Consider the following 25,895-nt stretch of genomic DNA (forward strand, 5'->3'; position numbering starts at 1 on the left):
GGGTTAAGAATACACCTATGATGATGAGCACTGAGTAATGTATAGAATTGTCGAATCACTATATTGTACCCCTGAAATTAATGTAACACCGTATATTAACGCTGTTAATAAGACTGGAATTAAAAAAAAATAAAATAAACTGGGCACTTGGGTGGCTCAGTTGGTTAAGCGTCCAACTTCGGTTCAAGTCATGATCTCATAGTTCATAAGTTCGAGCCCTGCATCAGGCTCTCTGCTGTCAGCACAGAGCCTGCTTTGGATCTTCTGTCACCCTTTCTCTCTGATTCTCTCTCTCAAAAATAACTAAACTTAATAAATAAATAAATAAATAGCCACAAAACCAACCAAAAAAACAGTACACTTATCTTCATGAGCACTGAGAAATGTATAAAATTATTGAATAATTATATTGTACACCTAAAATTAATAAAGCACTGTGTACTGATCATACTTGAATAAAGAAAGTTCATGCCAAAAATTAAAAAAAAAATTTAACATCTATTCTTGATAAAAACTCCCAGCAAACTGAATAGAAGGGAACTTCCTTAAGCTGATAAAGAGCATCTACAAGCCTACAGCCAACATTGTACTTAATAGCGCCAACACTGAATGTTTTCTCTGAAAGACTGGGAACAAAGCAAGGATGTCCAGTCTCATCCCATCTGTTCGGCATCATACTGGAAGTCCTAGTCAGTGCAATGAAGAAAAAGGCAACAAATGGCACACAGACTGGAAAGGAAGAAATAAAACGTCCTATTCACAGATGACATGTCTATGCAAAAAATATCCCAAGACATCTACGTTAAAAATCTCCTCAAACTAGGGGCATCTGGGTAGCTCAGTCAGTTAAGTGTCCAACTCTTGATTTCAGCTCAGGTCATGCTCTCACAGTTCGTGAGTTCAAGCCCCACATTCGGCTCCGTGTGCTTCACAGCACAGAGCCTGCCTGGGTTTCTCTCTCTCACTCTCTCTGCCCCTCCTCTGCTCTCTCTCTCTCTCAAAATAAATAAACATTACAAAAAAAAAAAAACCTCCTCAAACTTATAAATGAGTTTGGCAAAATCAAAGAATACAAGGTCAACATAAAAAAATCAATCATATTTCTGTGGACTTAAAACTGAAATTTATAAAACAATATTATTTATTTTTCTGCAAAAAAAGTGGCTACTTAAATATAATCCTAACAAAATCTGCAGATTTGCATGCTGAAAACTACAAAACGTAAATGAAAGAAATCAAAGAAAATCTAAATAAATGGAGACACATACTGTTTTTATGAATTAGAAAACTCAATATAATTGTCAATTCTCCTCAAACTGAGCCACAGATTTAACCTAATTCCAACAGAAATCTCAGCAGAATTGATATAGACAAGTGAGTTTTAAAATGCATACAGAAAGGCAGGGGCACCTTTGTGGCTCAGTCTGTTAAGCATCTGACTTCGGCTCAGGTCATGATCTCAATCAGGTCATGAGATCGAGCCCTGCATTGGGCTCTGTGCTGACAGCTCAGAGCCTGAAGCCTGCTTTGGATTCTTGTCTCCCTCTCTCTATGCCCCACCCCTGCTTGTGCTCTGTCACTCTCTTCTCTCAAAAATGAATAAACGTTAAAAAAAATTTTTTTTAATAAAACACATACAGAAAGGCAAAGGAACTAGAATACCCAAGAGTATTTCAACAAAAAAAGAATGAAGCTGGAGGATTCATATTACCTACTTCTAAGACTTGGTTTAAAGCTCTCATATCAAGGCAGTGTGGTTTGGTGAATGGATAAACAAATACATATCGTCAGTGGAAGAGAATCCAAAGAATCCACTATCAGATTCACAAATACAGCCATTTGATCTTTGACAAAGTTGCAAAAGAATTCAATAGAGTAAGAATAGTCTCTGCAACAAATGGTACTGGAACACTCAAACATCCACATGCAAAGAGGAAAAAAAAACCTCAGCATAAACCTTATACCTAGTACCAAACTTAACTCAAAATTTATCACCACTCTAAACATAAAATGTAAAAGGATAGCACTTTTGGAAGAAAACACAGCAGGATATCTTTATGCCTGGAGTGAGGTGACTTTTTAAATAAGACACTAAAAGTAAAATCTATACAAGATACATCGATAAATTGGATTTCAACAAAATTAAAACTTTTTGCTGTATCAAAGGCACTGCACAGAGAATGAAAAGACAAGCCACAAACTGTGAGGAAATCGTTGCCAACCACATATCCCACAAAAAGTCTGCATAGATGATATATAAAGAGCTATTAAAAACTGAACAGTTAGAGACAAGGCCTGCATGGTGGCTGAGAGCCCTGGAATGGATAATGAGACACCGAATGTTTCCTTTTGACTCTTCCCTTTCAACTCTGGAATGAGAGACTTTTAATACCCAGATTAATGGGGGACATGCAGATTTAGGGTCCTGGGGAGCCTTTTCCCCGTCTCCCAACGCATGCCAAGGGCAGCCTTCTTGGGGCCCTTGTGGCCAGCCAAGATGGTTGTCCCCCCAGGTGAAGTCTGTGTGAGGGTGGTCCTGGAGTTGCACATATGGAGTGCATCCTGGGGCTTCCAGCGCTAACCCAAGTGAGGTGAAGCCACTCTGGTCCTGAATACAGGGATCCACAGATCAACATGTATCAAAGCTGACCCAGCAACAAAAACAAGCTCTGTGTAGGAAGACCCAATGATCCGTAAATTCACCAACATGATGATGAAAGGCGGAAACGAAGTACTGGCCAGACCCCTCATGATGCACACTCTGGAAACTGTGAAAAGGAAGCAGTTTGAGAAGTACCATGCTGCTTCTGCAGAGGAACCGGCAACCATCAAACATAACCCTTATGCCATCTTCCACCAAGCACTGAAAAAACTGAGCCTGGATGGGCTGGTGATTGAGCTGGTATCCATCCTCAGAGGTGGCCATTTCTACTAGGTCCCTTTGCTAGTAGCCGACAGGTGTCGTTGCTTCCTGGCCACGAAGTAGATGATTCCGGAGTGCAGGGAGGAGCAGCACTGGCAGATGCTGATGCCAGAGAAGTTGTCACATGAGCTGCTGGAAGCTTTTCACAACCAGGACCCTGTGATCAAGAAGAAGCATGACAGGGCGCCTGGGTGGCGCAGTCGGTTAAGCGTCCGACTTCAGCCAGGTCACGATCTCGCGGTCCGTGAGTTCGAGCCCCGCGTCAGGCTCTGGGCTGATGGCTCGGAGCCTGGAGCCTGTTTCCGATTCTGTGTCTCCCTCTCTCTCTGCCCCTCCCCCGTTCATGCTATGTCTCTCTCTGTCCCAAAAATAAATAAAAAGTTGAAAAAAAAATTAAAAAAAAAAAAAAAAAAAAAAAGAAGCATGACATGCACAAGATGGCTGAGGCCAGCCGAGCCCTGGCTCACTACCACTGGTGACAGAGGGAAGATGGAGGCTCTAGGAGGAGCCCAGAGCTCTCTGCTGCAAGAAATAATGGGACCACTGTCATGGTGAAAAACAGTTGTGGGTTAAGAATGTAGTTCCTTTTTAAAGGCAGGCAGTCCTCATAAGGATGAAACAACATATTTATATTGCCTGTTAGTCCTTTCTTTGGGAGCTAGAACTTGCTCTTCCTGTCCCATCTCCTTACAAAAAGGGAACATGTCAATTTCGATTTCCCTCAGGAACTCTAGGGCCCATCCAACCTCCCTTCCCTCAATTCAGGGTACAACTTAGGATGATACCAAAGGAAGCAGTTTTATTATTAGAAAAGGCTTATTCGAAAATTCTCACCCTGGACTGGTATAATAGCATGTGATGCAGTACCCCCATTTACTAAAATTGACTGGAAATATAAAAAATAAATAATAAAATAATAAAATAAAATAAAATAAAATATAAAACCCAATTTAAAAAAAAAAACCTTGCACAACACTAGAACTGACCACACTTCCAAAGAAAATATACAAATGGAAATAAGCTTATGAAAAGATGTTCACCATCATTCACCAATAAGGAAATGAATATTAAAACTGTAATGAGATACCACTACATGTCTATTAGGATAGCTGACATTAAAATTTTTAAGAAATTCCAATACCAAGAACTGGCAAGGAAAACAAATTAAATTCTCATACAGTACTGCTGGAAATGCAAAATGGCAAAATCACTCTGGAAAAAAAGCAGTTCCAAATTAAACAAATACTCAGCAACCCCGCACACTATTATTTACCCTAGGAAAAGTGAAAACACATTCACACAATTCTGTATACAAATGCCTGTAGCAGCTGCATTCACAACTGTCAAAAACTGGAAACTACCCTAATGTCCTCCAACTGTTTAATGGATTGACATCCATCCTCACCTGGAATGCTACTCATCAATAAAAGGAAGAAATTGTTAATACAAACAACAACACAGATAAATACTGAGAGAAGGAAGAGTCCATTGATATTACATTCTGGAGAAGGTAAAATTACAAGGTCAGCAAACAGGTAGGCAGGAGTTAGGACTTACAACTGGGCAGCAAGAGTATTTTTTGGATAATGCAACTATTCTGTATTCTTACTGTTGTTACAATTACAAATCTATATGTGTGTTCAAAGTCTCAGAACTGTACACACACACACACACACACACACACACACACACACACACACGTCAATTTTAGCATATGCATTTTTTTTTAAAAAGGGAGGGAGGTCATTTTCCAGAAACTTCCACCTTTAGCCCTGTAACAGAAACCTCTCTGAAGGCAAGGGAACACCAAGGTTGGGCTGCTGTCTTAGAATGGAAAAAACAGAATAAAACATGTATTGAATTTCAGTTACTTATTCTGCTGCAGACTTATAAATTCTAGGGCATTTATACCTAGTTTTATTGAACAAAATAATTTCAGGTTACCTTTGAGGGCCTGGGGTCATTCACTTCTCAAAGGGTCTCAACCTCACTCCCATCTGAGCAGCAACAGTGTGGAATGCTGGTGTGAGAAGCTGGAATCTCCCTCCCATCCCACAGCAGCAGCTTACACCTCCACCAAATGGAGGTAGGTGAGTCACCTCCTCCTGGGAGGCCACCAGAAGAAGAGGGGAGATGTGGGTGCAGACAGATCTCAAGAGAGATAAACAGGCACCGAGGACTAGTAACCTAGATTTCTCTTTGAAGTAAAAGGTGAGTGCTTGGCACTAGAGCAAGCAGGGAGGCTTGCCGAGCAGACTCTTTCCTGAATGTTGTTGGGCAACTCACATCCGGGAATGTGAGCTCACACCTTTATCATTTGAGAAATGTTATCACTAGCCACAGAACCACTCAGAGCTTTATCAGTTAGCCAGGTGGAGCATCTGATTCTCCACCAAATGCTAGAAATTCCAGAAGAGAATTCACATGAACACTCTTTTTTTTTTTTCTAAAATGTCTGAGAACCTGAGATAGCGGATGTTACTTGCATGTTACTGTGAAAGCACCATGTTCATGCATTATTAGCAAGGACAGACTGGGAGGTCAGCAGAAGGCACATGCTGCTGCTTGCTTCAGCATTCTCACTCCAGCAAGAACAATGTCCTCAAGAGACCCAGGGAAGGAAGCTGATGACCTAAGAGCAGAATCTTGCTTTTCATTTAAAAAAAATAAGCAAACGTTTAATACGCACAGAAACCCAAATTAAAACAATTTAAGAGTTTTTCACACCAGGGGGCACGTGACAGGATTCCATGTGTCTGGCACACTGCTGTCAAGGCCTGACTCTCTGGCACCACCTCTCCCCTGCTCTCCCTGCACTGAGGAGCCAGTAAGGAAGTTCTGCTCAGAGATCCCATTGCACACTCATCCCAACCAGCAATGTGACTAGACAGTGGTAATCATTGGCCGGTTTTGAGAATGAAGGGAGGTGCACACATTTTATATGCACAGAGAAGAAAACAGGAAGACTGAAATTCTTCATAGAATGCTACTTATAAGTCTCTAAATGCTCAGAACAAAATCAAAAGCCTAACAAAAGGGAAACACCTCAGCACACCATGGAATATATCAACAGACAAGCTTGGGAACTCCATCAACACACAAACACTTGTCCATTAAAAACATCCTGAAGCAGTACTACCAACAATAGCCCAAGTATGGAAAGAGCCCAATGTCCATCGATGGATGAATGGATAAAGCAGATGTGGTATATATATACAATGGAGTATTACTTGGGAATCAAAAAGAATGAAATCTTGCCATTTGCAACTATGTGGATGGAACTAGAGGGTATTATGCTAAGTGAAATTAGTCAGAGAAAGACAAAAATCATATGACTTCACTCATATGAGGGCTTTAAGAGACAAAACAGATGAACATAAAGGAAAGGAAACAAAAACAATATAAAAACAGGGAGGGGGACAAAACAAAAGACTCATAAATATGGAGAACAAACTGAGGGTTACTGGAAGGGTTGTGGGAGGGGGGATGGGCTAAATGGGTAAGGGGCACTAAGGAATCTACTCCTGAAATCATTGTTGCACTATATGCTAATTAATTTGGATGTAAATTTTAAACAATAAAAAATAAAATTTAAAAAACACCCTGAAATTATTGCAGTGATGACATCCCAATCAAGCATGTGTTACTTCTCTAAAGAAGACATCCGGATGGCCAACAGGCACATGAAAAGATGCTCAATGTCACTCCTCATCAGGGAAATACAAACCAAAACCACACTCAGATATCACCTCACGCCAGTCAGAGTGGCCAAAATGAACAAATCAGGAGACTATAGATGCTGGAGAGGATGTGGAGAAACGGATACCCTCTTGCACTCTTGATGGGAATGCAAATTGGTGAAGCCACTCTGGAAAACAGTGTGGAGGTTCCTCAGAAAATTAAAAATAGACCTACCCTATGACCCAGCAATAGCACTGCTAGGAATTTACCCAAGGGATACAGGAGTACTGATGCATAGGGGCACTTGTACCCCAATGTTTATAGCAGCACTCTCAACAATAGCCAAATTATGGAAAGAGCCTACATGTCCATCAACTGATGAATGGATAAAGAAATTGTGGTTTATATACACAATGGAGTACTACGTGGCAATGAGAAAGAATGAAATATGGCCCTTTGTAGCAACGTGGATGGAACTGGAGAGTGTGATGCTAAGTGAAATAAGCCATACAGAGAAAGACAGATACCATATGGTTTCACTCTTATGTGGATCCTGAGAAACTTAACAGAAACCCATGGGGGAGGGGAAGGAAAAAAAAAAAAGGAGGTTAGAGTGGGAGAGAGCCAAAGCATAAGAGACTCTTAAAAACTGAGAACAAACTGAGGGTTGATGGGGGGTGGGAGGGAGGGGAGGGTGAGTGATGGGTATTGAGGAGGGCACCTTTTGGGATGAGCACTGGGTGTTGTATGGAAACCAATTTGACAATAAATTTCATATATTGAAAAAAAAAAAGCATGTGTTAGATTGCAGACACCAGTGATGGGGGGTTGGGGGTGGGGTGGGGAGGATTGCTGAAATTAGCAGAACAAAGCAGAAGTCTAGCACACATTCATGTTTCAACTCTGCAAAACATACACTGCATACAGAACCTGGAGAGTAATAAGGTCTTGGTTAATGCATGCATTTCCTTTAAGTACCTAATTTATTATTTTTTGAAGTGTGTGCACATTTTGCCATTATGATGTCTCTTTTTTTGAGACAATTGTTGCTATTTATTTTTATTTCGGTCAAGTGACCTTAAAGGTTGAGGGAAAAAAATAAAAATAAAAAAGGGCACTAGGAGATTTTCCTAACACTCTACTTCCAGGTGTGAAAGTCCTGGTGTCTACTCTTTGCACAGAGCCATTGGAAAGAGGTCTCTACTTCTGACCCCTCAGTAGGGTCCTCACTTTTGCTACATAATCTTTTGATAATAGAAAACTAGTATTTCTTGAGTTCACCACATAATGGGCACATTCCTAAGCACCTGGGAATTTTTAGCCTTGGGAGGGAGGCACCATTGTCATCCCCATATTAAAGGTGATGATATCTAGGCACAGAGAGGTGAAGTAATTTGTCCAAAGTCACAGAGCTGGTAACTGAACACACACTGAGGTCTAACTCCAGTTAGAACTACCAACCTTTACATTTTGCCTCATGCCTATTAATAATATCCAAACACACAAAATAATTTTAATATTTAAAAGAAAGTTTTTCCATGTCCAGAATATTTGGGGAAATGTCTCCTCCAGCTCTAAACCAAACCAGAAAGTCCTAATGTTATACAAAAATTTTATATTACTAAACCTAATTACAAGGAAAGAACATTAACTTGAATAGTCCCCCAAATTACAAAGCAATACTTCAACCAAACATTCCATGTCCCAATTCATTTTTATTCATCTGCTATGAAACAGTGAGACACCTTCTCTTCACCAGAACCAGGGTATAACCTTTGTTTCATGTTGGCTAAATAGAAAATAAGAGAGGGGTGCCTGAATGGCTCAGTCGGTTAAGTATCCAACTCTTGATTTCAGCTCAGGTCATGATCTCAGGGTTCGTGAGATTGAGCCCAGTGTCAGGCTCCACAATGAGTGTGGAGCCTGCTTAAGATTCTTCTCTCTCCATCCCTCCCATGAATACGCATGTGCATTTCTCTTGCTTTCTCTCAAAATAAACAAACAAAAAAAGAGAATAAAATAACACAGCTGATAACATTTATTTCAAAAACCATAACAGTCCCCCAACTCATTATTGTCCTAACTTTCACATCTGAAATTCCAGCATGCAATTAAGAGCTAAAGGCACATGTTGATCCTCTCTGTTCTTTACACATATTTAAAAGTCCACAGAATCTGACAGTGGATTGAATATTTTTGGTTTCTACTTCCAAGAAATCAGCCTGCTGTGAAGGTCAGTGTCAATATCAAGAACTCAGTGACCATAAAAGCAGATTCAGAATTGCTAAGAAACTCATCTTTAATGAAGATGAAACACAGCAGTCCAAGAAACCAGGTCATGGAGAAATCACCGTTATTTTGCTATTCCAGTTGCTTGAAGTTCATGCCAAACAAAATAAACTAAAATAAAATGTTATAATCCTGGGCTGATGCAACCAGCCAGCCTTGGGATGGAACCATTTCCAAGTCTGACACACATGGGGCTCAAGAGCTAATGAAACTTGATGTACTGACACGGAGGTTTCCAACACTGCAGGGACCAGTGGCCCCAGTGCAGAGAGGAGCTTGGGAGCACCAGGCCACTACAAGTTCTATGAAACGTGCCTGTGCCTGGTGGTCTCTGTGAGCACCAAGTGTAAAAATCAATCCCACCCTGTCTCCCCCCAGAACTGGACCCAGAACAGGAAAGAAATCCGGGAGCAAGTGCTAGGAGTCAAGAAGCAGGAGCCCAGCCACAAGCCTGGCCTTCACTGACACATGAGCTCAGGGTCATCTGCTTAACAGGAATCAGCTATTTGAATGATTCTAGTATAAAAGTCTTATCAAAAAGCTCTCTCATTTTAAGTCACAGAATTTTGGAGTTTTATGGTACTTTAAGTTGCCTTGTCTATTATCTTAGCAGACTTGGGAAAGCCATTCTCACTTAAAAAAAAAAATGGGGAAAATAAGGCACAGACATTTGGAGCCCAAAGACACTTCAAGAAATGGGCAGCACTAAAACTAGTATCCATCCTGAGGTAAGACTAGGTAAGGGCCTCACATCAACCTATCTCACTCATGCAAAGGGAACAGTTCCCTATGCTCTTCCCACGGGGTCATTCCAGGGCCATCACTGTCTCAAAATTATGTTTCTGCTCCCTGAAACAGGAAACAAAGGAAGAGCAGTTTAAAGTGGTAGAGGTGAAGACAGACATTCAGCCTGGAATGTGCTGAGTTTGAAATATCAATGAGGCGTGGAGGGGAAATGAGCAAAGATACCTGGATGTCTGGCCTAGTGTGAAGCATGAGGGAATGGAAAGCTGTCACACGAAACCACTAGAAGGACTGTCTTCTTTTTCCCACCTCTTCAGACAATAAAGCCAGAGAAAATACCACAGTTCATCAAATCCAAGATGCCACTGATTCTAAGACCAATGACTAAAAAAGAAAAACTGCTATCCAATCTGACACAATGCTAAGACAGTGTTGACTTCAAAAGGCATCCCAAATTCAGAGACATTGTAACATGAAAAATTAAAGTGAGGTATTTAGATTGCAGTATATACAGGGTAGACATCTGTTTTTGTACCTTTCTATTCTGATATAATATCAACTTTATAGAAAAATAACAAGAACAGTACATACAATTCCCAAATACCCTTTATGCCTGGAGCTTCACCGATAAACTGTTTTCACTTTGCCCCATTTATCACACCCACTGTATCATTTGCTCTCTCCAACTCTGTCTCTCCTTCCTCAGATTATTTCATACTGCACTTACTAAACTGAAGGACATAGTGATAAGTACAAGGATCAAATTCAGGAAACGTATCACATCACTAACATTTAAATTTTGTCTATTGTCCCAATAATGTCCTTTACAGCTCTCCTGCCCACTTCCTGACTCCAATCAAGTAGTGTACACAGGTGTCAGGTCCTTTTAGTCCTCTTTCAACTAGTATGGTTCCTCAGTCTTTATGTTTTTTTTTTTACCTTAAAATAACTAAAGACTATAGAAGTCAGTTATTTACTCTGTAGAACATCACACAAATGGAGTTTGTCTGATGTCTCCACACAGAGACTCAGGTTATGGCGGGAATACCCCCAGGGTGAGGTGGGCGAGGTAGCATCCTTCTCAGTACCTCTCATCAGGAGGCACACACTGTCTCTTTACAGGTTATCTTTAATTTTCATCACTTAGCTAGGACAGCATCCAAAGCAGGCCAGCTACCTTTTATAAGAAGTTGATTCATAATGCGGCGCCTGGGTGGCTCAGTTGGTTGAGTATCCAACTCTTGATTTCGGCTCAGGTCATGATCTCAGGGTTCCTGAGGTCATGTGCATGCTCTCGCTCTCCCTCTCTCCCAAAATAAATAAATAAACATTAAAAAAAAAAAGAATTTGAATTATGAGAATTTTAATAAAATCTACATCAAAGTCTTTATGTGTACAAGTTGAAATAATAAAAATACAAAAATAATTTAAAATGTGTCAAGAACTGCTTATTTATTTTTTTAAAATTTTTTTTTTTAATGTTTATTTATTTTTGAGACAGAGAGAGAGAGACAGAGCATGAACGGGGGAGGGTCAGAGAGAGGGAGACACAGAATCTGAAACAGGCTCCAGGCTCCTAGCTGTCAGCACAGAGCCCGACGCGGGTCTCAAACTCACGGACTGTGAGATTGTGACCTGAGCCGAAGTCGGCCGCTTAACCAACTGGGCCACCCAGGCGCCCCAAGAACTGCTTAATTTTAAAGCCACACTTTTGCTACAAAGCAGGACTGGCTAAATTTGAATTAGGAAGGACCCCTGCAAACATCCTGTTTGAAGCAGTTTTCTGAGAAGTGCTACTGGCACTTCGGTTCTTATGAGCAGGCCACTAATGTAGATCGTGGAGTTTAGAAATTGGGCATCTATGTTTCTAGCCAAGTCAAGAGGCAAACTCACCATTACTTCCCTTCGTTTAGGTCCTTGGGGAGTGGTGACCGCACTGAAGTCTGACCACAAAAGCAGTCACCTGAACCCAAGGAGCTAACTGGCTGAGCTGCAGCTGGCCCTTAGGAATCAGCTTCCTTCAGGCAGAAGGTACTACCCTCCCTGTTATCATGGGGACAATGAGCTCTCAGTTTTATTCCCCATCCACATGGGGACATGCATACCCTGACTATGTCAGGAGGAGGCTCTTCTGTTCTGTAGTTTCTCCCCAGCCGAGGACCTGGTGGTGCTGCCTACTCTTGCCCACTTTTGTCCATGTTCATGAACACAGCCAGAAGCCTGGAGTCCACATGCACTGGCAGTCCTAACCCCTCCCTCCTCAGGCCACCTGTGTATAGCCAGGGCAGGTAAATACATTCTGGATACCTTGAGCTCTCCCTGGGCTGTGGCAACCTGTTGTTAAAGTCTAACAGAGCAGACTACCCTTTTGATTTTTAAGTAATGTATAACTATTTACAAAATTCCTGTGCCCTTAAATTAAACTCTAAATCAGTGAATGCTTCATTATATTACTTCATGTTGGTTCTTGTGTTTATGGCTTTATGCCATCTGTGACCCTGAAGGAGACTCCACAGGCCCCTGGCACTCCTAGGAAGTTGCCCTGGCAGGACCACACGGTGGCTACACTCCCAATCCTAACATCAGACTCATCTTTTTAAATTTATTTCCATGAGCATGCACACACATGGTGCCCACCAATGCAAAGCACAACTCTTGCTTACAAATGGAATTTGACTTGCTAATTCCCTTACCTCCCCCTCACTTCACATATCTAGACAGATTGTGGAAGTCATCTGTGACCCCGAAGGAGACTCCACAGGCCCCTGGTGTGAACGGCACTCCTAGGAAGTTGCCCTGGCAGGACCACACGGTGGCTACACTCCCAATCCTAACATCAGACTCATCTTTTTAAATTTATTTCCATGAGCATGCACACACATGGTGCCCACCAATGCAAAGCACAACTCTTGCTTACAAATGGAATTTGACTTGCTAATTCCCTTACCTCCCCCTCACCTCACATATCTAGACAGACTGTGGAAGTCAGTTTTTTATCAGCACTGAAAACTCCTGACTTTCTTTTTCATGTACAGAATGATCTCGCTGCTTAGGCAGTGACATATGGTGGAAATCTCACAGGCTAGAAGGCATGGAATCTGCAGAGAACCTGTCTAGATCCCTGTGCACCCTTCAATGCCATGTGATTCTGAACATAGCAGGTAGCAAGCCTCTGTCTTCTAGATGGGGACAAGAGCATGTCCCAGCTCAGAAGACTGCTGTGAGCACTACACGGAAGAATTTACCAAAAGCAGACAACAGAGCCTGGCACACAATAAGAGCTCAATTTAAAATCAAATCACCAAGAGACCAGCGATCCATTTCTGACATCAGCAGGACCAATGCACAAGCCATGCAGAGGGCCCAGAGGACATACTCTACCTGTGCAGTGAGTTACACTAGCTCTCCAGTGATTAGGTACCCACAGAATGCCCTCCCACAGCTCCCATGCACCCTGCCTCCTTGGAGTAGCAACAGGGAAGTATGAGGCCTGTCACAGACCAAGGTGAGCCCCCTTACAGCTGATGACTGGTTCCATGGTCCAGAAGGCTACTGAATGTGTTACTCCTTATTCTTGAAGAGACACAGAAACCAACCTCCCTCTTCCTTCAGATGTAAAACAGCCACCACCAACATGTGTGAAAGAGGAGCAACCTAGGCCCCCAGTTGCTGATTCAGCCACTGGAACAACTCATCCTGAAGTCCTATACTTTCCTTCCAGGACTTCCCTACTTGTTTAAGCCAAGACTGAGTTGGGTTTTCTTTTCTTTTTCTTTCTTTTTTTTTTTTTTTTTTAACTAATTTATTGTCAAGTTAGCTAACATACAGGGTATACAGTGTAATCTTGGCTTTGGGAGTAGATTCCCATGATTCATCACTTACAACACCCAGTGCTCATCCTCCCCTACCCTCCGATCAACCCTTGGTTTGTTCTCTGTATTTAAGGGTCTCTTATGATTTGCCTCCCTCTCTGTAACTTATTTTTCCTTCCCTTCCCCTATGGTCTTCTGTTAAGTTTCTCAAATTCCACATATGAGTGAAAACATGATATCTTTTTCTGACTGACTTATTTCACTTAGCATAATACCCTCCAGTTCCATCCACATGAGTTGGGTTTTCCATCACTGGTACCTAAAAACATCTCAATTGATACGCATCCACAAATGTAAAAGTTTTCACTTCAGTGAAAAAACTAGACATTATCAAGAGAGATTTTCCTTCAGATCTTTAACAATAACAATAAACAACCACTTTGAGAAGTTCCAATATCAAAATATTAACTTATTAAACAAAGAAGATCCCTAAATAAGATAACTGGGTTATAAGAGCCGCTGTCACATCATAAAAGGTTCTGCTACTTTCCTCTCATGAAATACAAAGCAAGTCAATGCACAAAAGCTGGTATATACCAGTGCCTCTCAAACTTGAGTGTATTAGAATTACCTGGAGGATGTTTATTTGAGAAACCAAAGATTCCAACTCAAGGGAGACTATGTACCCGTCTTTGAGAAACAAGAAGCCATTATCTCTTAAAGTTTAAGGAAGGGTTAAAGAGGGTTCAGAGAACCCAGTGTTCAGAGAAACAGATGAGTACAACTAGGCAGAAGCAGGTGCATGCTCTAACTTTCATCAAGATGTTAAAAACACAAAACGCCACCCAAAAGACTCCTGGGTTCACAAAAACAAACAAAATACAACATTTAGAATCCTTCAGTGGAGAAGTCTCACCAGGAGGCTCAAGGTTAACCCAAGGATGGGGAATGGAAAGCCTTCTGCTACTGCTGCCCTCCAAATAGCTCCAGGTAGAGTCTGACCCAAAGTTTTGGCCTCCTGCTTGTGATTAACCAAATATCTGGCCTTGAGCCTGAATTCTTAATTTGTACTTGAAGCCAAGGACTGAGCTAAGCCCAAATCTAAAGTTCAGTTACAGCCACAGCCACTGCCACTCAACCTGTTACAGAATGACCATGGAATCAAGAGCAAAGTGGATGTGGCCTTAGTGTTGCCCTTCTAAGTCAGAGGGCACTGTTCCCCTTCTAGTCAGGAGCCACACAATTCCCCCTGACTACCCCTCTGAAACTTCTAGTTCAAAATGTGAGGCCAGGAAACTGTTTTTGCCTCCTTATTATAGACCTTTCTTGAGCCAGGGAGGGAGAGAGATACCTAGCAGCGACCTGTTCATAGTAAAATCCAAAGGTAAGTGTCCAAGGTAGAAAGAATATGGTTAGAGGGATCTCTCCTCTCACATGCCCAAATCTCAAATGCCACATGTTCCATCTTCCACCCCCACACACAAAATGACCCTCCACAACCAGCACTTAAAGTCACTCACCATAAAAGGGTGAATACTCTGAATACTTTGAATATTTAGTTAGAATTTTGCAACTCTACTATTACTCTTTTTCACCACCAAATGTTCATAAGGACTAAGGAGCAGAACAAAAGACACACTAACACTAAGGGATTTCAACATACTGTTGGCAAATGACTGTGTCAGTTAAGTCACCTCTGAGCAGCCCTGCAAATCACAATGTAAAGAGATAAATAGGACTTAAAGAAAAGCGGTTTTCCAGCAAAGATTATATGAAGTCCACAACTTAAAAAATGTTGAAACCCTAACTTTTCCTTTGTGATATGTTCTTTTTCTAATATGATGGTGTTAAATGTTACATGAAGTTCAGGTTCTTCGGAGAAGGCTTGTTATTTTCTCATTCTGCAAAAATGATTATCCTCTATTTTTTATTGAATCTGAATTATAAATATATATATCTATATATATATAGATACACACACACACACACACACACACACACACATATGTAAGCACAGAAGACCCACTTCTATTTGCCAGTACAGGCTAGTTCAATCTGTAACAGTTTAAACCACCAACAGATGATATGTATGTAAGCCAAACAAAAGGCACAGCAAGCACAGTGATACACTGCTTCTTTGCCTTAGCATTTTTCTTTTAGGATACATACTCTTGCACACAGTTCATAAAACTGTGGGGCTGCTTAGCGTCTTATTTAACAAATTTTAACTTAACTTTTTTTTTTTAATTTCTGCTTTGAAAAGTATTTCGAAGTCCAATGTGGAAAACGTGGTAAAGGCCTTTAAGAAAAACTCATGGTCACCCATAATTCCTCCCACCTATTGACAGTGCTGGCGGTGAAACCTTGAGCAACACTTGACCCTCTCCAAGCCCTCCAGCTCCACAGTTCTTTCTTTGGACCCCATTCCCACCCCCCACTGTAGGACGGCTTGGCCTAAGTCTCCAGGGCATGATTTATGAGTGTGAAACACCAGAAGAGATTGGACAGACTCCTACTGAGATTTGTGACTGAGCCCACCAATGGGAGGAAAAGGACGATCCTGCCAAACAATTGGTAGGACACATAAAATTTCCAACAGACTTTATAGTCCCTGACAATGGCGTGTTTCAAACCGTTTTCCCAAGCGCAAACTCGCGATACAACAAAAGAAAGGTACACCCTAAAAACTTCCTATATAGAAGGATGCAATCTTATCTACAGGAGATCGTTCTGTGGAGAACGTGGCCTGCTCAGAGGAACCAGGCCTCGAGCTCTGCAGGTGATGGGAGAGGCTGAGGGACACGGCGGCGCTGTGGGCGTTCCAGGGGCCAGGGCACCCGGCAGCTGCGCGTCGGGGAAGGAAAAGTCAGCGCCGCAGTTGCGGCCGCGGCTTTCGCTACACCGTTTAACCTCGGCATCATCAGTGAGGGCCACTGCCCTCTCCCCGATGCCGGACTGCTCACCAGAAGGTTAGCGTCCACTTCAGCCGAGGGGCCAAATAGCTGCAAAACTCGTTCCGAGGACCACGCAAACTGCAGGAACGGAAACGACTGTAGAACCTAGTTTTCAAAGGTTTGGCGGAACAGCGGGATTCCCGCGGATACGTTCTTTTAAAGTGACCCCTGCACCAGCCCTCCAAAGTGACGGAAAAAGGAGGCTAGCATGTCAGACTTACCCAACCTGGGGCCCCTTACCCAGAGGGGAAGGGAGGACCCGGACCCCGCGAAGGAGCCGGTTCTGGGCGCTGAGGCGAGGGCGGAGGGGTACCGTAGGGTTCTCCCTACGACCTCGCCCCGCTCAGAGTCGCAGGGCCCCGGCCCCGCTAGTTCCCACAAGCCCGTTGCCTGGGGCGCAGCCCGCGAGACGCTGGCTTCTCTCCGCGGCCCCAACCAGGGTGCTCGCAGCCGGGCGGGCCGCACGAGCGGCGGAGGCGCGGGCCCCACAGCCCCGCCCCAGCCAAGCTCACCTGGGCAGTGGGTGCCTCTGGTCTCCCCCGCGCTTGGGACACAGTGGAGCGGGCCAAGGGCGCTGGCGCGCGCACTGCATGCACCCTGCGTCCTGCCAGCAGCTCTTTGTGTCTGGAGGCCCCGACGCCGTGTTCCCGCAGCCTCTAGGCACCGCCCCCTAGGCCTCCTAGCGCCGGGCGCGGCGGGCCCCATCCGAGCAGGCGGAGCGGGCGGGCCTGGGTGGGGGCCGAATGGGCGGGGCGTGCGGGCGTCGGGGCGGGGCGAAGCGGGTGGGCGGGTTTGGGTGCGGCGAGTGAGGGTTCCTCCACCGCCTCCAGGCGCAGCTCACCTTCAGCGAAGTGTTTGCTGTGGGGTTTGGCTGTTCGAAGTCCTTGCTCCAGCATCCTCTTCTGGGAACAACCCGAGGAGGCAGGCCAGGTAGTAGTTAATACTCCAAATTCGTAGTTGAGGAAACTGTAAGACATAAAACTAATGGTTCCTGTCTTTCCATCATATATCAAGTGAAATCTTTCTTGAGCATGTACTAGTAGTGCCAGGCGTAGTCCCATGGAGCAGTAACCATGTGGGGAGAATTGGGAAAAAAAAGTCCCTGCCCCTCATGGAGTTTACATGCCAGAATACAACTTAAAAGCTTAACTGAAATATACAAGAGATGATCTAAGGAGTGCAGGAAGTTGGCCAGGGAAGGTCAGAGAGACAGTGACATTTTAAGTGAAGGCCAGAAAGGAGTGAGGGAAACAGGCAGCAGTCCCAGGGAACAGCTGGCCAGGCCTTGAGTCTAGAGGATGAGTCTACAGGGTGAGTTTCTTTGTGGCTGGGAAGAGTGGTATGGGAGGAGTGTGGTGTGTGAGGCGAGAAAGAAGTGAGAGATAGGTGAGAGGTATAGGGCCTTGCTGCCCCTTGTAAGGACTTTGCTCCTACTCTGAGACTGTTTAGTAGAGGGAACTTGTGGTCTGACTTAAAATCACTCTGGTCACTGGGTTAGAGCAAGGGCAGGGGTGAGAGCAAAGGTTGAAGTAAGGAGACCATTAAGAAGTGATGGCAGTAATTAGGCTGAGAGTTGAGGGTGGCTTGGACCAGGGTGGAGGGGATGAGGAGTGGTCAGATACAGAATACGTGGTATTTGGGGTGGTCCAGCAGACAGAAAGTGCCTACAGATTGGAGGTGGGTTGTGAGAGAGAAAGGGTGACTCCAAGACTTTGGCCTATGCAACGACAGTTACTCATTTTATGCTGGGTTCTTTCTATGCACAACCTCATTTTAATTCTCACAATGATCCCAGGACACAGTTAAAACATTGTCATTTTACAGAGTAGGGGAAATAAAGCTTAAGTGGTTAAATAGCATGCTGGGATCCATATAGCTTCCAGGTCCCAAAATCTGATCCCAGAACTTGCACATGCTCTGACCAGCAGGTGCTGCTGAGCTAAGACCTGGGGCTGCATCCCCCTTCTCCCTCCTCCCTGCAGTGCTCTCAATGTCCCAACTATCCTTCCAGTCATCACATCAACAGGATCGTCTTCATTTCTTATCTTTGTGGCTTCAGGGCACGAGCCAGCTGCCTTCTGGGCCCCTGACACAGCCATCCTACTTGTCCATTGGCTTCTCTATTCCTTCCCAATGCTCCCTTGTGGTCTTCCTTTCCTCATCCCTAAATATTTTCATTCGTAAGGTCCTAGACTTGGCTCCCTGCTCTCTTTGCCTAGTTTCTGGGTGCTTCCCCCTGTCCTCTCTTAAGTATGATTGAATAGTAGTCCTTAGTATTTCTACCCTGCTCTCACTCTGGTCCTCACTCTCTTTCTCTCTTAAAACCCCAAACATCAAACTACCAACTGGATATTACACTTCCATATCCCACAAGCAGTTCAAATCCAACCAGTCAACAAGTCTCAAACTGAAATATTTATTTTTCTCCTGTGATATGTTTCTTCTTGTGGATTCCCCATGTTGGTGAAGGTCACAGCCCTTCCATCTCCTCACATTGTCTCAGTTGCAAGTCCTATAGATTTCTGTGTATCTCCTCTCTCTCTCTCTCTCTCTCTCTCTCTCTCTCTCTCTCTCTCACACACACACACACACACACACACACACACACACACACATACACACACACACACAGTCAAATCCCAGCCACACCTTCTCCTTGGGTCAGGCCCTCCAGATGCCTCCTGAGGATTGCTAAAGCCCTAAAGACCACTGTCTGCATTTTGTACTTGTCAACTCTGTACAGCAGCCAGATGTGCTTTGCAAAACGTATGCCTGTGTTGTCCCTTTTCTGCCTAAAGCCCTTCCAGGTCTTCTGCTGAAATTATTTAACAGATCCTTCCTTCTAGACCTAGCCCTGCCACTTTTCCAGCCCCCTGCCCCCACCCCTAGTCCATTCTCATCTAGTCTTCAGGTCAGCAGGGCCACCTAGTTCTCTGAAAATGAAACAGACCACAGGCTGTCTTTTTTCCAAAGCTTTGCAAACCCCCTGGTTACCTGTCAGTCAGCTTCAGCTCTCAACACAGAAACTCCTCCGACCATGTGTTTGCTTCCTTTCCTCTGTCATCCTAGGACACTCATATTCACTTCTATCCAATCTTGTATCACTCTTTACTTTGATAATCTCTACTGATGTTCTCTTCTGCTAATTTTTTAGCTCCTGTGAGCAAGGATTATCTTTTTTCTTTACCTCACCCCCATGCCTAGAATCCAGCAAACGTTGTTTGTGCTGGCTAAAGGATAGAGTGGGCTATGCTGGACCTGGACTCTCTCCCTCTTTGACCTTTGTTAATGATGCTTCTCCACACCTCAACTCCATCCTTTCACCCCTGATGCAGAAGGGGAAGTCTTACCAGCACAACAATATATCAAAATGATTAAATGAGCTGCACTGTGATCTAGCATGAGGAAGGTCTACACCTGTGTTTTGTAGGGACTTCACTTTAAAGAATGTGAGGACCTGGGGCAACATGACTGATGGGGAAGAGGCAGGATAAAAGTGAGGCTCTAGGGGAACAAGGTAGGAAAAGGAGGGGGGCACCAAGGATGAGTGAAAATTACAACTGCCTGCAAGTGGCAAACTCCACACAGAGTGAAAGGCAACCAGAGGAGACTGGTGAGTGGAGCTCATGCCATGCTCTGGATTATGAGGTTTTCCAGACCTGCTCTGAGTGAGGCTGGAGGCCTTCTGATGTGCTGGGGACCCTCCTCAGCCAGCAGAGGGCACAGTGGCAGGCCATACCATGCAGAAGTGTTCTAGCTACAGGATACATAGCCAAGGTCCTGACAGATTCCAGTTTATGATACTAAGTTCCCAGGGGAGCCTGCTGGGAAGATAATTATCTTTAATCAGAGTGACCATGTGCCCAGGTAAATATTCTTTAACCCTAAGGAGAAAAAAAGTGAATAACTGGGGTCAACTAGCAATCTTCACCACAATTGTATAAAAATATTCAGGTATCCTATTTTAAGCCTCACAGCCATTAAAATTATTTTCCTTAGATTGTTTAAAGAAGGCTGTTAAGCATGCCCCTCTCCTTCTTTTGTCTACTGTCCTGGACCAACTGCACAGCTCCAACCACCTGTAGTGCTGAGTCTTCTTCTCTAAATGTGGTAACCGTCACCACCCACTTTCTAAGCATAAGAAATAGTCTACACACATCAGAAGATCTATTAAGTGAGAGAAAAATGGGAGGACCCAACCCAGGGTTGGGTGACTGGGGTCAGATAAGACAAGTAAAAAAGATAGAGCAGAAAATGGTGGGTTCACGATGACGGCTCTAAACTCAGCTAGAAAAAACAGGCAGGAAGTGACCTGATATTTTAGCTGGGAAAGTGGCTAAAGGAGCAGATATGGCTGGAATATAAGAAGAAGTTACAAACTACTTGGAGTTAGAGGCAAAGAGAAATGAAAACCAGAAGTCTCTCCAAAGTATCTTGCTTAAGTGGAAGGTGAAATTGCATTGTTGCCAATACCTCAGTGAGACATTAAGTGCTTTCTCCTCACCATGACTTACTAAGGAAACAATTGAAATTGTCTTATAAACTGAGTATTGTGTAAAATTAACCAGAGATGGGGCTCAGAGGTAACTTCCAGTACTCTCATTTAGAAGCATATCATCTTGTCCATAGTCTGTGTTTAAAAGAAAAACAAACAGCAATAGGTCAGTAACTGAAGCTGGAAAAATCCTATTGCATAGTTTGTCTTATCCTATAATCTCTCATCATGTCTAGTCACTTTGTCTCCAGAGCATGCTTGACATCTTGAGAGACTAAGGATGCAAGAGAAAGAAGAAACATTACTGATTCAAGACACAGGGGGACCAATGTGACCACCTTGAGACATGAGAGAGAAAATCCATGGCTCCAGAGTTCCGAAGACTACTCATAACATGTGTCTTATCATGTGAAACCTACAGCCCCTGCCTTCCAAATTTTTCTCTTTTCATGTCTCTTCTATGTTATGATAGAATGACCTTAATCTTTCCCCAAACTGCTTTAACATGTATTCCTTTCCTCAAGGCCTTTGATGATTCCATCTTCACTAGGTGGTGGAACCCAGATTCACTGACCCACATCCAAAATCCTTCACTGACATCCTAGTTCACCTTTCCAACTTCTCCTATCACTTGCCCCATGAACCCCTGGCTCCAACAAAGCCATGTATGAGCTGCCTCTTAAGAGTGCTCTTTGCACTCTTGCCTTTATGTTTTTGACATACCTCCCCTCCTTTCTATCTACTCAAGTCTATCTATTCATCAAGGTTGTGCTCAAAACTGGCCACTTCTGAGAAGACCCCCACAGTGCCCACTGTCTATCCCACCCATTGAGTAAACAGTCCTATTCTGTTTTGTGCCATTCATTCTCATGTCCTGATCTGTTCTTTAAGTCTTGTGTCACAATCTGAAGTTCCTCTGGTAGGTCCTTCTTGTTTGAGTCCTAACTAGATTGAAAGCTCCCACAATCAGACATGATTTTTATGCATTTATATCCCCCATAACAGAGAGATGGGATGGGAAGGGATGTTGTAGAAAGCCTGGTAAATGTAAGGGTTCATTATTTTATTGAATTCTAGTGTCGATTTTATGTTTCTGATGATTGTTTCAATTAATGTGGAGTGGAAATGCATAGTTTTTGTCTGTGATATAGACATCCTAATTTTTCTTAAATAGCCTATCATGAGATTGTCATCTGTGAACTCTAGTGTGGTATAGGGAGTTGAGAGATGTCAGCACACCCTCAGATGGCTGGGCTTTGACAGATGGCCACAGAATACTGCATTTGTTTTATGGTGTTGTTAGTTTACATTCATTTTACATGGTTATTTCAATTAACAATGACAACAATAGCAATCACATGATTTAACAGAGAACTTTATTTTATAATGTACTTTTATCCTTAATGGAAAATTTTGCCACTTTCAGGTTCTTAGAACATTCCCTGGGAGTCATGGCTAAGTGCTGACCTCAGTACATTTAGAAAATACTTTCACTTGTGGATGTTGTTGCTTCATTACCCTTTGATAACTGTTGACAATCCACATACGCCCAGTTTAACTCAGTCTGAATATATCTGACCCTTTCAGTAAATTCTACTTTTCTTCTTTTAATAAGAATTTATTATTTGAGGATAATTTTAAATTTATAGGATAGTTGCAAAGATAATACAGATTTCCCGTATACCTCTCACCCATTTCCCTTAATGTTAAGATCTCACACAACCATGGTTCAAAGATTGGAATCAGGTGATTAGCTGCTGACACTACTGTTAGCTAAATTCCACACTTCACTTGGACTTCAGGAGTATTTCCACTGTTGTCCTTTTTCTCTTCCAAGATCCCAATCAGAATCTCAAATGGCATTTAGTCATCAGGTCTCCTCAGTCTCTTCCAGTCTGTGACAGTTTCTCAGACTTTCCCTGTTTTTCATGACCCTGACAGTTGTGAGGAGCACTGATCAGATATTTCATAGAATGTCCCTCAGCTTGATGTTTTCTAATGATTTTGACTGGTGTTATTGGTCTTGGAAAAAAATACACAGAGGTGAAATGCACTTCTCTTAGATCATATCAAGGGATACCTGACATTCCCTGAACATTATTGGTGATGTTAATCTTGATTATTTGGTTCAGATGGTGTCTGCCAGATCTCTCCAAAGTTAAAATTTTCTCTTTCCATACTCTGATCTTTGGAAGAAAGTTACTAAATTTGGTCTACACTTACGAAGGAGAGGTTTAAGTTCTACCTCCTAGAGAGGGGAGGATCTACATGTGTTATTTCTTTATTCATTCATTTATTTATATCAGTGTGGACTCATGTATATTTATTTTATACTCTCAGTTATAATCTAGTGGTGCTTATTTATTTTGTTGTTCAAATTTTCCCAGCTTTGGCCATTGGAGCTCTTTCAGATTGGCTTCTGTGTCTCTTTCACATGCCTTAGATGTTCCAGGCTCAGCTAATACTTTCTCTGCCTCAGCCCTAGTATCAGTCATGTTTCCAAGGAGCCCTGGGTCGTTTCACTAGAGAATGGTATTTAGAAACCAAGATCTGGATGAAAGTGTGCTTGTTGCTACTGGGGATGTCACTGCTTCTTGGCACCCATAGCATAGCTTTAGGAAATGTATATAAATATACTGACCCATGTATAAACACATAATTACAAAATCTCTATATATATATCATCTATCATCTATATATCTATCTCTGTCTACATATTAAATTGATCATGAGTCTGTACTGATGTCTCCAGCTTAAATCCAACACCACAAGCTTCATACTAGCATTTTACCCTGCTTCTTTGTAACTTCTTTCTTTGATGGTAAGAAATATGGCTCCTATTATCTACTACTTATTTACTTATTTGGTCACCTCTATTATAGATGTAAATTACTTTCAGAATTATTAACCCATACACTTGTGAGAAACAATTTACAAGATAGAATATGGTGTTTACGTACAGTTCTTTGGACTTACAGTTTCCAGTCAAAATACTAGTTTTCAAAGTTACTTGGGCCACCTTTTTTTTTTCCTTATCCCCTTCAGTGAGGTTATATCACACATTTGCAATACAGTTAGATTCATCTGTTACAGTCTGCTTTTCATGTTGGTTCCTCCACATCCTAGTTAATTTCTCTTTTTTAAGTTTATATTTTATTAATTTTGAGAGAAAGAGAGAGTGCACAGGAGGGGTGGAGAGAGAGGGAGAAGGAGAGAATCCCAAGCAGGCTCTGCATCATCAGCAGGGAGCCTGATGTGGGGCTCAAACTCACAAATCATGAGATCATGAGCTGAGCCAAAATCAAGAGTAGAACACTTAACAAACTGAGCCACCTGCTCAGGCACTCCGCTAGTTGATTATTTTTTAATTTGCATACAGTAAAACTCATGCTTTACAAAATTAACAAATGTATCTTATACATCTACCACTCCAGTACCATACATAACAGTTACATCACCCTAAAAGTTCCTCCATGTGGCCTCTTGGCAGTTGACTGCTCCCCTCTTCCCCAATCTTTGGCAACTATTGATCTGTTTTCTATCCCTACAGTTTTTCTTTTACCAAAATATCATATGAATGAAATCATATAACATGTAAGCTTTGGGGTTGGCTTCTGCAAAATGAGTCTAAGATTCATCATCCATGTTGTTGCAGATATCAGTAGCTCATTCCTTTTAATTGTTAAATAGTATTCCATTGAATGAATTTTCCAGTTTCTTTATCCATTTACCTGTTAAAGGACACCTTGGTTACTTCCAGTTTTTGGTGATTATGGATAGAGCCACTATAAACATTTCCATACAAATTTGTTGTTGTTATTTGAGCATAAGTTTTCTATTTACTTTGATAGATAACTATGAGTGGGGTTGCTGGGTTGTATGGTAAGTCTCTGTTTAACTGTATACAGTGTTGCCAAACTACTTTCTAAAATGGCTATTCCATTTTTCATTCCCCACCAGCAATAAATATGTTTCTGTTCCTCTGCATCCCTGTCAACAGTTGGTGCTGTTAATTTTATTTTAGCCATTATAATAGTGTCTATTTTCTTTTTGAGGGCAGACTGGTTTTGGTAAAAATATTAGGTGTCATTAAATTCAGCTAGCTAAGAGAAGTCAAATGAGGGTTTTTATAGTGTTAAATTAATTAAACCAGGAGGCCATTAGATTGAAGTGTTTCTCATGCCCTAACAGTCTACATGAACAATCCAAAACCTAAGCCTATAAATGCCTCAAGTTTAAGAAACCAAAATGTAAGGACAACTATGGTAGGGTACCTTCCCTAAGGAGAAAGGAAAAAAAAAAAGGGAGAGAAAACTCTCTCCCTGGCTATGTGCCTATGTGACAACATCCCTCATGACCTTGTAAACTGAGACTACTTAATCAGACTGCATGTTTATGTGTGTTACCATATATGGGAGACAAAGAAATAGAAAAATATATTTAAAAAACTATGTCATGTGACATTTGGGTGCTCAGTCTTTGGGTACAAACCCAGCTGAGCAGTGCAACTAGGAATAAAGTTGCTTCTGAAAGAAAAGCCTTGGTGTCACAACTCTCTGTGTGAGAATCCTGCTACATTACTTGAAAGCTTTCCTCTGGGATTCAAGAGATGGTGCGTTTCCACCTCCTTTGCCACCAGGGATGTAAACCTTGGGGTGCCAGGAGAGGCAGCCTTGCCTGGCTCCAGCAGACCACTTAATCCACAGGAGACTAGCCCTCCCGGCCTGCCAGGGCAAGGACCCCCTGGGTGCCAACGGAACCGTGAGGCCCAGGAACCAGCTCAGGGAGCACCCGTCAGACTGGTAAGAAGCTGGATTCATTTTGGCAGACCTGCCCCCAAGAGGCAGAAGGGGAGCCTAATCACCTCCCAGAACTGCACTAGTAATTCCACAAGGGACGAGGAATGAAGCTGCAACTCTAAGGCATTGGGTGCTGGGTGCTGGGCGGCAGGTTGGAGTCACCATGTGACTGTGTTTGGGGACTTGTCTCTCCTTAAT

General features: G+C 42.7%; 1 protein-coding gene and 1 pseudogene across 2 annotated transcripts in view; one reads left to right on the forward strand and one right to left on the reverse strand.

Moving 5' to 3' along the window:
- NINL (ninein like) overlaps positions 1 to 17,058 on the reverse strand; it is a 176,565-nt gene extending 159,507 nt beyond the window's left edge. For both annotated transcript variants that reach the window (XM_042931807.1, XM_042931806.1), the window contains exon 1: positions 16,916 to 17,058. The gene's annotated coding sequence lies outside the window, so the exon portion shown is untranslated. The remainder of the gene's footprint in view (positions 1 to 16,915) is intronic.
- Positions 2,456 to 3,402, forward strand: LOC122215214 (annotated as a pseudogene).
- Positions 17,059 to 25,895: the final 8,837 nt, after the last annotated feature.

Source organism: Panthera leo, chromosome A3, assembly GCF_018350215.1.
Source record: "Panthera leo isolate Ple1 chromosome A3, P.leo_Ple1_pat1.1, whole genome shotgun sequence".
Classification (NCBI taxonomy): Eukaryota; Metazoa; Chordata; class Mammalia; order Carnivora; family Felidae; genus Panthera; species Panthera leo.